At 30.3% G+C, this 9,787-nt stretch overlaps 1 protein-coding gene across 2 annotated transcripts in view; it reads right to left on the minus strand.

Annotated features, from left to right (window-relative positions):
- The window catches only part of LOC119609654 (calbindin-32), a 64,814-nt gene extending 56,701 nt beyond the window's left edge, over positions 1-8,113 (minus strand). The window contains exon 1 of one of the 2 annotated variants that reach the window (XM_037964504.1): positions 7,660-8,113. The gene's annotated coding sequence lies outside the window, so the exon portion shown is untranslated. The remainder of the gene's footprint in view (positions 1-7,659) is intronic. The other variant, XM_037964506.1, reaches the window with a different exon arrangement.
- Positions 8,114-9,787: the final 1,674 nt, after the last annotated feature.

A 9,787-nucleotide genomic window follows, 5' to 3' on the forward strand; every position in this document is an offset into this window, starting at 1 on the left:
TATAGCCTAGTCTTTAGTCTAGTGTATAGTCTAGTCTATATTCTTGTCTTTAGTCTGGTCTATAGTCTTGTGTATAGTGAAGACTATAGTCATCTCTGTTATGTAAACTTTGGTCTTGGCTTTAGCCAAATGTAATTTTATAGTTAATATTTAAATATTTTGCTTTTTCCTTCAGTGTATAATATTTTTTCTGTTTTCTCTTTAACTCTTGAACTTTTTAGTGAAAGAAAAAAATACACACATACATACATATGTATATGAGAAAAATATACCACACGATTTCTACATATACATGTGTATGTATTAGGTTGGCCCATTTTGAAGTGTACAAAAATTGACGGATATTTGGAACTTGGAGGTTTTAAATCTAATTTTTTTTTAATATTTCATTAGACTATAGTTAAGTCTATAGTGTAGGCTATCGTCTAGTCTATAGTTCAGACTATAAAAATTAAATTTTAATTTGAAAGGGCCCTCCTAATTACTTCATACCTGAAATACAATTGTCTTATGTACAGGAAATGTAAATAAAAACCATCATCATACAGATTCTTTTGGCTTAAAGCTTAAAACAAATATACTTTGTAGAACAGTGTAGCATTATGGTAAAGCCACAAAACATTAAGGTGGGCCTTGGGTAGGTTGCTTTGTATAACATTGTGTATAGTATATGTTATTTGCTAAAACCTCTTCTAGCCTGTAGCAAAAATATGTATGTATGTGTACATTAAAAGTGCGTATTTTTCTTATTTACTTTCTAATTGTAAATGTTGATGTTATAATAACAGTTGGGTAGCAAATGTTAAACCATAAGCGTGGTTAATGTATGCAAAAGTTGCAAAAGTAATGATGAATATGAAAGTAAATTAACATTTGTTTGTAAAGCGATGTTTAAGTTTTTCATCAGATTTATATTTCTTTTAAAAAGTAAGTTATGTTTATTCGAAAATAATGTAATTTTTTAAATAACACACATTTACTTAAGTTCTAAAAATGCTCTAAAACTTAAATTATTTTGTAATAAATATAAAGAGCTCTTGTTAAAAAAAAAAAAAAAAACTTTTTAAATATAAAAATTTTTGTTCATGTTACAACGGCACGTGTTGTAATTATAATTATGTTACCTGAATACTAACACTAGTATTGTACAATAATGTCACCACCTATCACACCTATGTATATACAACAGCCATAGACAAGCTTTGCTATTGTTCTGCAAAAAGCTATTCTTTTAGAAGACAATGGCAGTATCTTGAAAAGGAAATTTGCTAGTAAATGAGGGTCATAAGTTGTGATGTCTTTTAATTACATACATTTTACTTTAGTACACGGAGGCGTATGAGAAATGTGTTTATTTAATATTAAGTATACGTACAGGTGAATGTAGGGAAACTTATAAAGAATTATATCAAAGTAATAGATTTTAAACTAGATTAAACAAACTAATATAAACCTGATTCTATATAATATATACATATATTGGACTATATAACACTACATCCGAGTCTATAGTCGATTCTATAGACCAAACCATAGTCGAGTCTATAGACCGGTCTATTATCGACTCTATAGACAAATCTATAGTCAAGTCTATAGAACAATCTATAGTCGAACCTATAGACCATTTTATAGTCGAAACTATAGACCATTATATAGTCGAGACTATAGACCATTTATATACGAGTTTATAGGTGAGTCTACAGTCAAGTCTATAGCCCAGCCTATATTCGAGTCTATAAACCAGTCTATAGTCAAGTCTATAGGCCAGTTTATAGTCGAGTCTATAACCCAGACTATAGTCGAGTCTATAGTCAGGTCTATAGACCAATCTATAAGTGAGTTTATATACCAGTCGTATCTATAAACCAGTCAATAGTTGAGTCAGCAGACCAGCCTATAGTCGAGTTTATAGATCAGTCTATAGTCGAGTCTATAGACTAGTCTATAATCGAGTCTATAGACCAGTCTACAGTCAGTACCAGTATATAGTCTAGTCTATAGACCAGTCTATAGTCGAGTCTAAAGACCAGTCTATAGTCGATTATATAGACCTGTCTATAATGGAGTCTATAGACCTGTCTATAATGGAGTCTATAGTCTAGTCTATAGTCTAGTCTATAGTCTAGTCTATAGTCTAGTCTATAGTCTAGTCTATAGTCTAGTCTATAGTCTAGTCTATAGTCTAGTCTATAGTCTAGTCTATAGTCTAGTCTATAGTCTAGTCTATAGTCTAGTCTATAGTCTAGTCTATAGTCTAGTCTATAGTCTAGTCTATAGTCTAGTCTATAGTCTAGTCCATAGTCTAGTCCATAGTCTAGTCTATAGTCTAGTCTATAGTGTAGTCTATAGTCTAGTCTATAGTCTAGTCTATAGTCTAGTCTATAGTCTAGTCTACAGTCTAGTCTATAGTCTAGTCTATAGTCTAATCTATAGTCTAGTCTATAGTCTAGTCTATAGTCTAGTCTATAGTCTAGTCTATAGTCTAGTCTATAGTCTAGTCTATAGTCTAGTCTATAGTCTAGTCTATAGTTTAGTCTATAGTCTAGTCTATAGTCTAGTATAGTATAGTCTAGTCTAGTCTATAGTCTAGTATAGTCTAGTCTAGTCTAGTCTAGTCTAGTCTAGTCTAGTCTAGTCTAGTCTAGTCTAGTCTAGTCTATAGTCTAGTCTATAGTCTAGTCTATAGTCTAGTCTATAATCTAGTCTATAGTCTAGTCAATAGTCTAGTCTATAGTCTAGTCTATAGTCTGGTCTATAGTCTAGACCATAGTTTAGTATATAGTCTAGTCCATAGTCGAGTCTATAGACCAGTCTTTAATCGGGTCTATAGACCAGTCTACAGTCAGTACCAGTATATTGTCTAGTCTATAGATCAGTCTATAGTCGAGTCTATAGACCAGTCTATAATGGAGTCTATAGTCGAGACTATAGAACAATCTATGGTTGAGTCTATAGACCAGTCTATAGTCGAGTCGAGCCTATATACCGGTCTATAGTCGAGTCTATAGGCCAGTCTATAGTCGAGTCTATAGACCAGTCTATAGTCGAGTCTATGGACCAGTCTATAGTCGAATCTATATACCAGTCTATAATTGAGTCTATAGACCATTCTATAGTCGAGTCTATGGACCATTCTATAGTCGAGCCTATAGACCAGTCTATAGTGGAGTCTATAGACCAGTGTACTAATTATATTCAATCAATTTAGAGATTTTCTTGTTTTTCTTTTCTAATAAAAAACTGTTGCTTTGGAAAGAATATTTCCCACCAAGCTTATAAATATTAACGCCTAATTAAACATTTATATCTCGAGCAAAAAAATAACATCAATTTCCCATAAATCATTTGAGAACAGCGATAATTTTATTTTTATATAAAAATCTTTGACACAAAAGTTTAAACACACACACACACACATGTTTGTGTAAATGTAAGTACCAAGTACTTTAGTACTTTTTATCTAGTTTAAAGAAATTCAGAGACAAACTGATGACGACGTCTCAGCAGCAGCATATTTAATTTATAATTAATTGCTTGTAAAAATAGCAAGACATTTTGTGTGTTTTTTGTATTGAAGGAAAAAAATTTAAGAACATAAAGACAACATTATGAAAATTAAATTTAATTAAATTGTCTGTGTGGCAATAATACATTTTGTGGTTTAAATAGAAAATAAACTAAGGGGTTTCAAGGTTTTTGGTGAAAGAAGGAAATTTTATTGTTTTGATTAAAGGTTTTGTCATATTAACGAAATTTTCATTTAAGCATTTTCAGGGTTAGATGGATACAATAGATTGTGAAAAATTTAGTGACAATTGTTTTAGACACTTAATAGAACTATTGTATTACCAAATTTCACAAAACAAATTTTCAAAAACAAAATCCTTAGCCAACAGCCACATGTTTTATTTTGAAAAAAAATATTACACAAAAAGCAAAATTTCGCACATACTCAATCAAAAGTACTTAATCATTTAAAAATAATTTTAATAAACAAAATTTTTTGTTTATTTAACTAGAAACTGCAATATTCAATTGGGGGAAAAATATTATTTTCAAATTGTTTATTTTATTTCAAGATGAGAAAGATCAAAAACATGTTGTGTTAAATTGCATCTGTTGCAAGCTAAAGGCGTTAATGGCGACTGCTACTGCTGTTTTAGTATGGCAGATTGCCTGCAGCAGACACACAAATCATTTTTAAGTTATTTAAGACTATGAGCATGTAAATGTTTTTGGCCTTTATTAGCACATGATTAATAAGTGGCAAAATTTTAATTTATTTAAAATTTAATAAAAAAGAAATAGACATTTATTGGAATGTAAGCAAAGTAAAGAAAACAATTAAAACTGGGATTCTTATACATTTGGGACAAAAATCGAATGTGTTCTCTAAAGGTCCAAAAATTATAGTTACTTCAAACTTAAAGCTAAAATTTTATTTGTTTTCTTTAAAGCTTTCAAACTTTATTATCCAACCAACTAAATCTAATATCATACATTTTATTACTAAATTAAAACCACATAAAAAAAATACGTCGCAAATCAATTGAAAACTTCTTTTATATTCAAAATATCTGTTGATCGAAAATTTTTAGTATGGGATTCAAACACAACACAGTAACACTGCCGTTAGTTGTGGCTGCTGTTTGCTACCACTTCAGCAGTAGCAACAACTTGTTTGAAAGAAATTTTTATAACAAACAATAACAATAAACCTTAAAACCACCATAAAGGAAATTATTGTTATTCAATGGCAATAAAAATCTTACACTATAAAAGTAACAGAACAAAACATACAACAACAAATAACATATAGTATATTATTAGTAAACTTTCGCGCACTAGGGGAAAAGGGAAGACTCCAAAGAAAGGATAAACTAAAACATAACCAGAAGAGAACTAGAACAGAACTAGAACATAACTAAAATAGAACTAGAACAGAAGTAGAACAGAAGTAGAACAGAACTAGAACAGAAGTAGAACAGAAGTAGAACAGAACTAGAACAGAACTAGAACAGAACTAGAACAGAACTAGAACAGAACTAGAACAGAACTAGAACAGAACTAGAACAGAACTAGAACAGAACTAGAACAGAGTTAGAACAGAACTAGAACAGAACTAGAACAGAACTAGAACAGAACTAGAACAGAACTAGAACAGAACTAGAACAGAACTGGAACAGAACTAGAACAGAACTAGAACTAGAACAGAACTAGAACAGAACGAGAACAGAACTAGAACAGAACGAGAACAGAACTAGGACAGAACTAGAACAGAACTAGAAATGAACTAGAACTGAACTAAAACTGAACTAGAACTGAATTAGAACTGAGCTAGAACTGAACTAGAACTGAATTAGAACTGATCTAGAACTGATCTAGAACTGAACTAGAACTGAAGTAGAACTGAGCTAGAACTGAACTGAACTGAACTAGAACTGAACTAGAACTGAACTAGAACTGAACTAGAACTGAACTAGAACTGAACTAGAACTGAACTAGAACTGAACTAGAACTGAACTAGAACTGAACTAGAACTGAACTAGAACTGAACTAGAACTGAACTAGAACTGAACTAGAACTGAACTAGAACTGAACTAGAACTGAACTAGAACTGAACTAGAACTGAACTAGAACTGAACTAGAACTGAACTAGAACTGAACTAGAACTGAACTAGAACTGAACTAGAACTGAACTAGAACTGAACTAGAACTGAACTAGAACTGAACTAGAACTGAACTAGAACTGAACTAGAACTGAACTAGAACTGAACTAAAACTGAACTAGAACTAAACTAGAACTGAACTAGAACTAGAACTGAACTAGAACTGAACTAGAACTGAACTAGAACTGAACTAGAACTGAACTGAACTAGAACTGAACTAGAACTGAACTAGAACTGAACTAGAACTGAACTAGAACTGAACTAGAACTGAACTAGAACTGAACTAGAACTGAACTAGAACTGAACTAGAACTGAACTAGAACTGAACTAGAACTGAACTAGAACTGAACTAGAACTGAACTAGAACTGAACTAGAACTGAACTAGAACTGAACTAGAACTGAACTAGAACTGAACTAGAACTGAACTAGAACTGAACTAGAACTGAACTAGAACTGAACTAGAACTGAACTAGAACTGAACTAGAACTGAACTAGAACTGAACTAGAACTGAACTAGAACTGAACTAGAACTGAACTAGAACTGAACTAGAACTGAACTAGAACTAGAACTAGAACAGAACTAGAACAGAACTAGAACAGAACGAGAACAGAACTAGAACAGAACGAGAACAGAACTAGGACAGAACTAGAACAGAACTAGAAATGAACTAGAACTGAACTAGAAATGAACTAGAACTGAACTAGAACTGAACTAGAACTGAACTAGAACTGAACTAGAACTGTACTAGAACTGAACTAGAACTGAACTAGAACTGAACTAGAACTGAACTAGAACTGAACTAGAACTGAAGTAGAACTGAACTAGAACTGAACTAGAACTGAACTAGAACTTAGCTAGAACTTAACTAGAACTGAACTGAACTTGGACTAAACTATAAGTGTACTACAACTGAACTGGCAGCAGTTCTTTATATCAAAAAAGAAAGAAATTCTTTGAAAAATCGCGAATTTTTTCGAAATCAATATTTATGAAAGAAAAATTTCGAGTTGTATATTTAAAAGAAAATTTATCTTTTAAAGAGATTTTTGCAACAAAAAGATGTTTTGTCTAAAAATACAATTCGTGATATAATCGTGAACTTTATCGACATTAAGAAATATGAAACGGCATCTGTAAAAAGATGTCAAAAAACTTGATAAAAAATTCGCTTCTTTAAAAAGTTTTTTTAGAAAATAATCGCTATTTTTCTCTAAATTAAGAAATATAAAATAGAAAATTTGTAAATGTTTGTCAACATGCCTGAATGATGAAACTTTCAAGAAATTTCTTACTTTTTTCTTGTCAATTAAATAAAATAAAATTCCCGAAATCTCTGAGGTTAAATAACATGAAAGCAAAAAATCTGTTATAGTTGTAAATGGAAGTAAATTAATAGTAAACACATAGAAAATAGGCATTTTGGAGAAGTTTGTTGAAAATTCACCCCTTATGTTGTCAATCAATGAAAATTACGAAAAATTCGCGAATTTTTTTAGATCAAAAAATATGACAAGAAAAATCTTCTAGAAGAGGCCAGGAGAGCAACAACATGAAAATTTATGAAAAAAATTACTTTTACATTGTATTTTATTTCAAAATTTTTTAAGACTTTTACATTAAAAAGTCTTCTGCTCAAAAAACATAAACTTTTATCATCAGTTTTTTTTTTTTATCAAAAATAACAATCTCGAATTGTGAAAACTAGCGAATTTTTCGAAATAAATTAGCAAAAAAATATATAGAAAGTAAACTGATTTTAAAGATTATTAGACATAAAAGACATCTGCTTTAAGAAAAATTGAGACAAATGACGATTTTTTTAAATTCAGAAATAAATTATAAACTTTAAAAGTTTCCATAAATTTTATAAAATAAAAAATACTTTTTAGTATAAATTCCAACTTTTATATAAAATATTCAACATTTAAATTAATTTTTGTATAATTTTTTGAATTAATTATATTTTAATAAAAAATATTCATATTTACTTTGTTTAGTGGAAGATTTTTAGTTTTAACTACGTCTTTAACACTTTGTTTTAATAAATTTCATTTGGTTTTTCTAATTTTTCTTTAAAATTTTAATTTTAACACTTTTCTCAATTAAATTTTACAATTTTAGATTTTATAGTATTTTTCTAACTTTTTTTTACAATTTAAAAATTTTTCTTAGAATTTGTTTTTTTAATTTTAAATTTCCCAAGAAATTCTCTTTAAAAATAGCTTGAGATTTAAAGGTGTGATTTTTGTTTTATTTTGCAAATATTTAAAAGCCACAATTGTGTTTTCTTAACTTTGCGTATTTGAAACGTTTATCACGAGTATCCTGTGCAGACTGTTTGAAAATGGTTGGAAAACGTGGCTTTTTACGTGAAGCGAAAACAATATAAAAGAGTAGTAGTTTACTAAATAGACACACTGCTACTCTAAGTGTAAAAGAAACAAGCGAGTTTGCAGTCGAACAACAAAAAAACACTACAGAAAAACAATAACAAACAGCCGATTGTATACACGAAGTAATGCGCAAAATAATAACACCAGCAACAACACACACGTACTTTTTTAATATCAATGAAAATTTGAATTTAATTCACACATATACAGTGTTGCCAACTTAGTGCTTTTAGCACTATTTGCGGTGCCTTTTGGTGTGCCAAACGCGGAAAATTTTGCTCATGGTGCCTTTTTTCAAAAAGGCACTACAGTGGTGCTTTCTAATTTTATGACAGTGCATTTAGTGCTTTTTATACCCACCATCAAAAAAGATGAGTTGATTTTGTCACTCCGTTTGTAACACATCGAAATATTGGTCGTAGACCCACAAAAGTATATATATTTTGGGTCCTTATTAAATTCTAAGCCGATCTAACCATGTCCATCCGTCTGTTCATCTGTCCGTCCGTCTGTCTGTTGAAAGCACGATAGGGTTAGATCGGAAAGAGCAAGCGAGTTAAATTTTTCCACAAATATTTCTTATAGGTAAGGTTTGTTTGGTATGGCAAATGGGCAATATGGGTCCGCAATTTCGCATATCCCCCATACAAGTGACCCCCCGAAAAACAGCTTTAACAGTCACAACTGTTTTAAACATACGAGTATAGCGATAAAATTTGGCATAAATAAGTTTTATATGCGTCAAAATCTCTGTACCAAATTTTATGGGAATCGGTCCAAAATTGACCCTACCCCCACATATGGTCACCTTCAAAAATTGATTTTAACGCTCTTTACTGACTTAAAAATACGAGTATAGCGGAGAAATTCGAAATAAACAACTTTTATACAAACGTAATCTTCCTACCGAATTTAATTCGGATTTTTCGGTAACCTACCCTACCCCCTATTAAGGTCCCCTTAAAAATATGAGTACAGCGATGAAAATTGACAAAAAATAAGTTTTATACAATTTTTTTACACAATTGAACCTATCCCTAATATATAAAGCCTCCATGATTACTTCATCGTTGTACTCGCAATAAAAAGATTTTTATTATAATTCTTTATTCCGAATTTTATGACGATATAACTGACCAACAAAACAAAATCTATGTACAAAATTTTATGGGTATCGATTAGGGTGATCGATTATTCGACATTTTCCAAAAACCGGTTTTCGAATAGTTCGAATAGTTGACATTTAAAAAAAACCGGTTGATATTTTTCAAATTCAGAAAAAACCGGTTAACCGGTTTTTCATTATAAATTAAAAAATATATTTTAATTTGAAAAACTTAATGTTTATGTGTAAATTTGATTAATAAAACATGGCCCGAAATGATTTTTAACAGTTTAAAAGATTATAACTTTAGATCTAGTCGTCTGATTTACATTATTTCTTTAATATGAAAAAATTAGGAAAAAAGTGGGACACTTCTGTTAAACATAAAGTACTATGTAATCCCAGCTTATTTTAAAAGCCCTGTTTAGGAAATTTGCATAGGCATTCTAACACTTCCTTAAATTTCAGCCGTAAATTAATTAGTGTAATTGGAATATAATCTTAAGATTGATAAAATTTTATCAAACAGTTATCAATTTTACAAATAAATTGTTTTAATTAATTAGGAAAATCAAAAAAGTTTAACTAAAGGAGCTGTAGAAAAATATAAGCTAGCTC

This window comes from Lucilia sericata, unplaced genomic scaffold (genome assembly GCF_015586225.1).
Source record: "Lucilia sericata isolate MDLA Ls3-8-SP2 unplaced genomic scaffold, ASM1558622v1 Contig001025F_arrow, whole genome shotgun sequence".
Classification (NCBI taxonomy): domain Eukaryota; kingdom Metazoa; phylum Arthropoda; class Insecta; order Diptera; family Calliphoridae; genus Lucilia; species Lucilia sericata.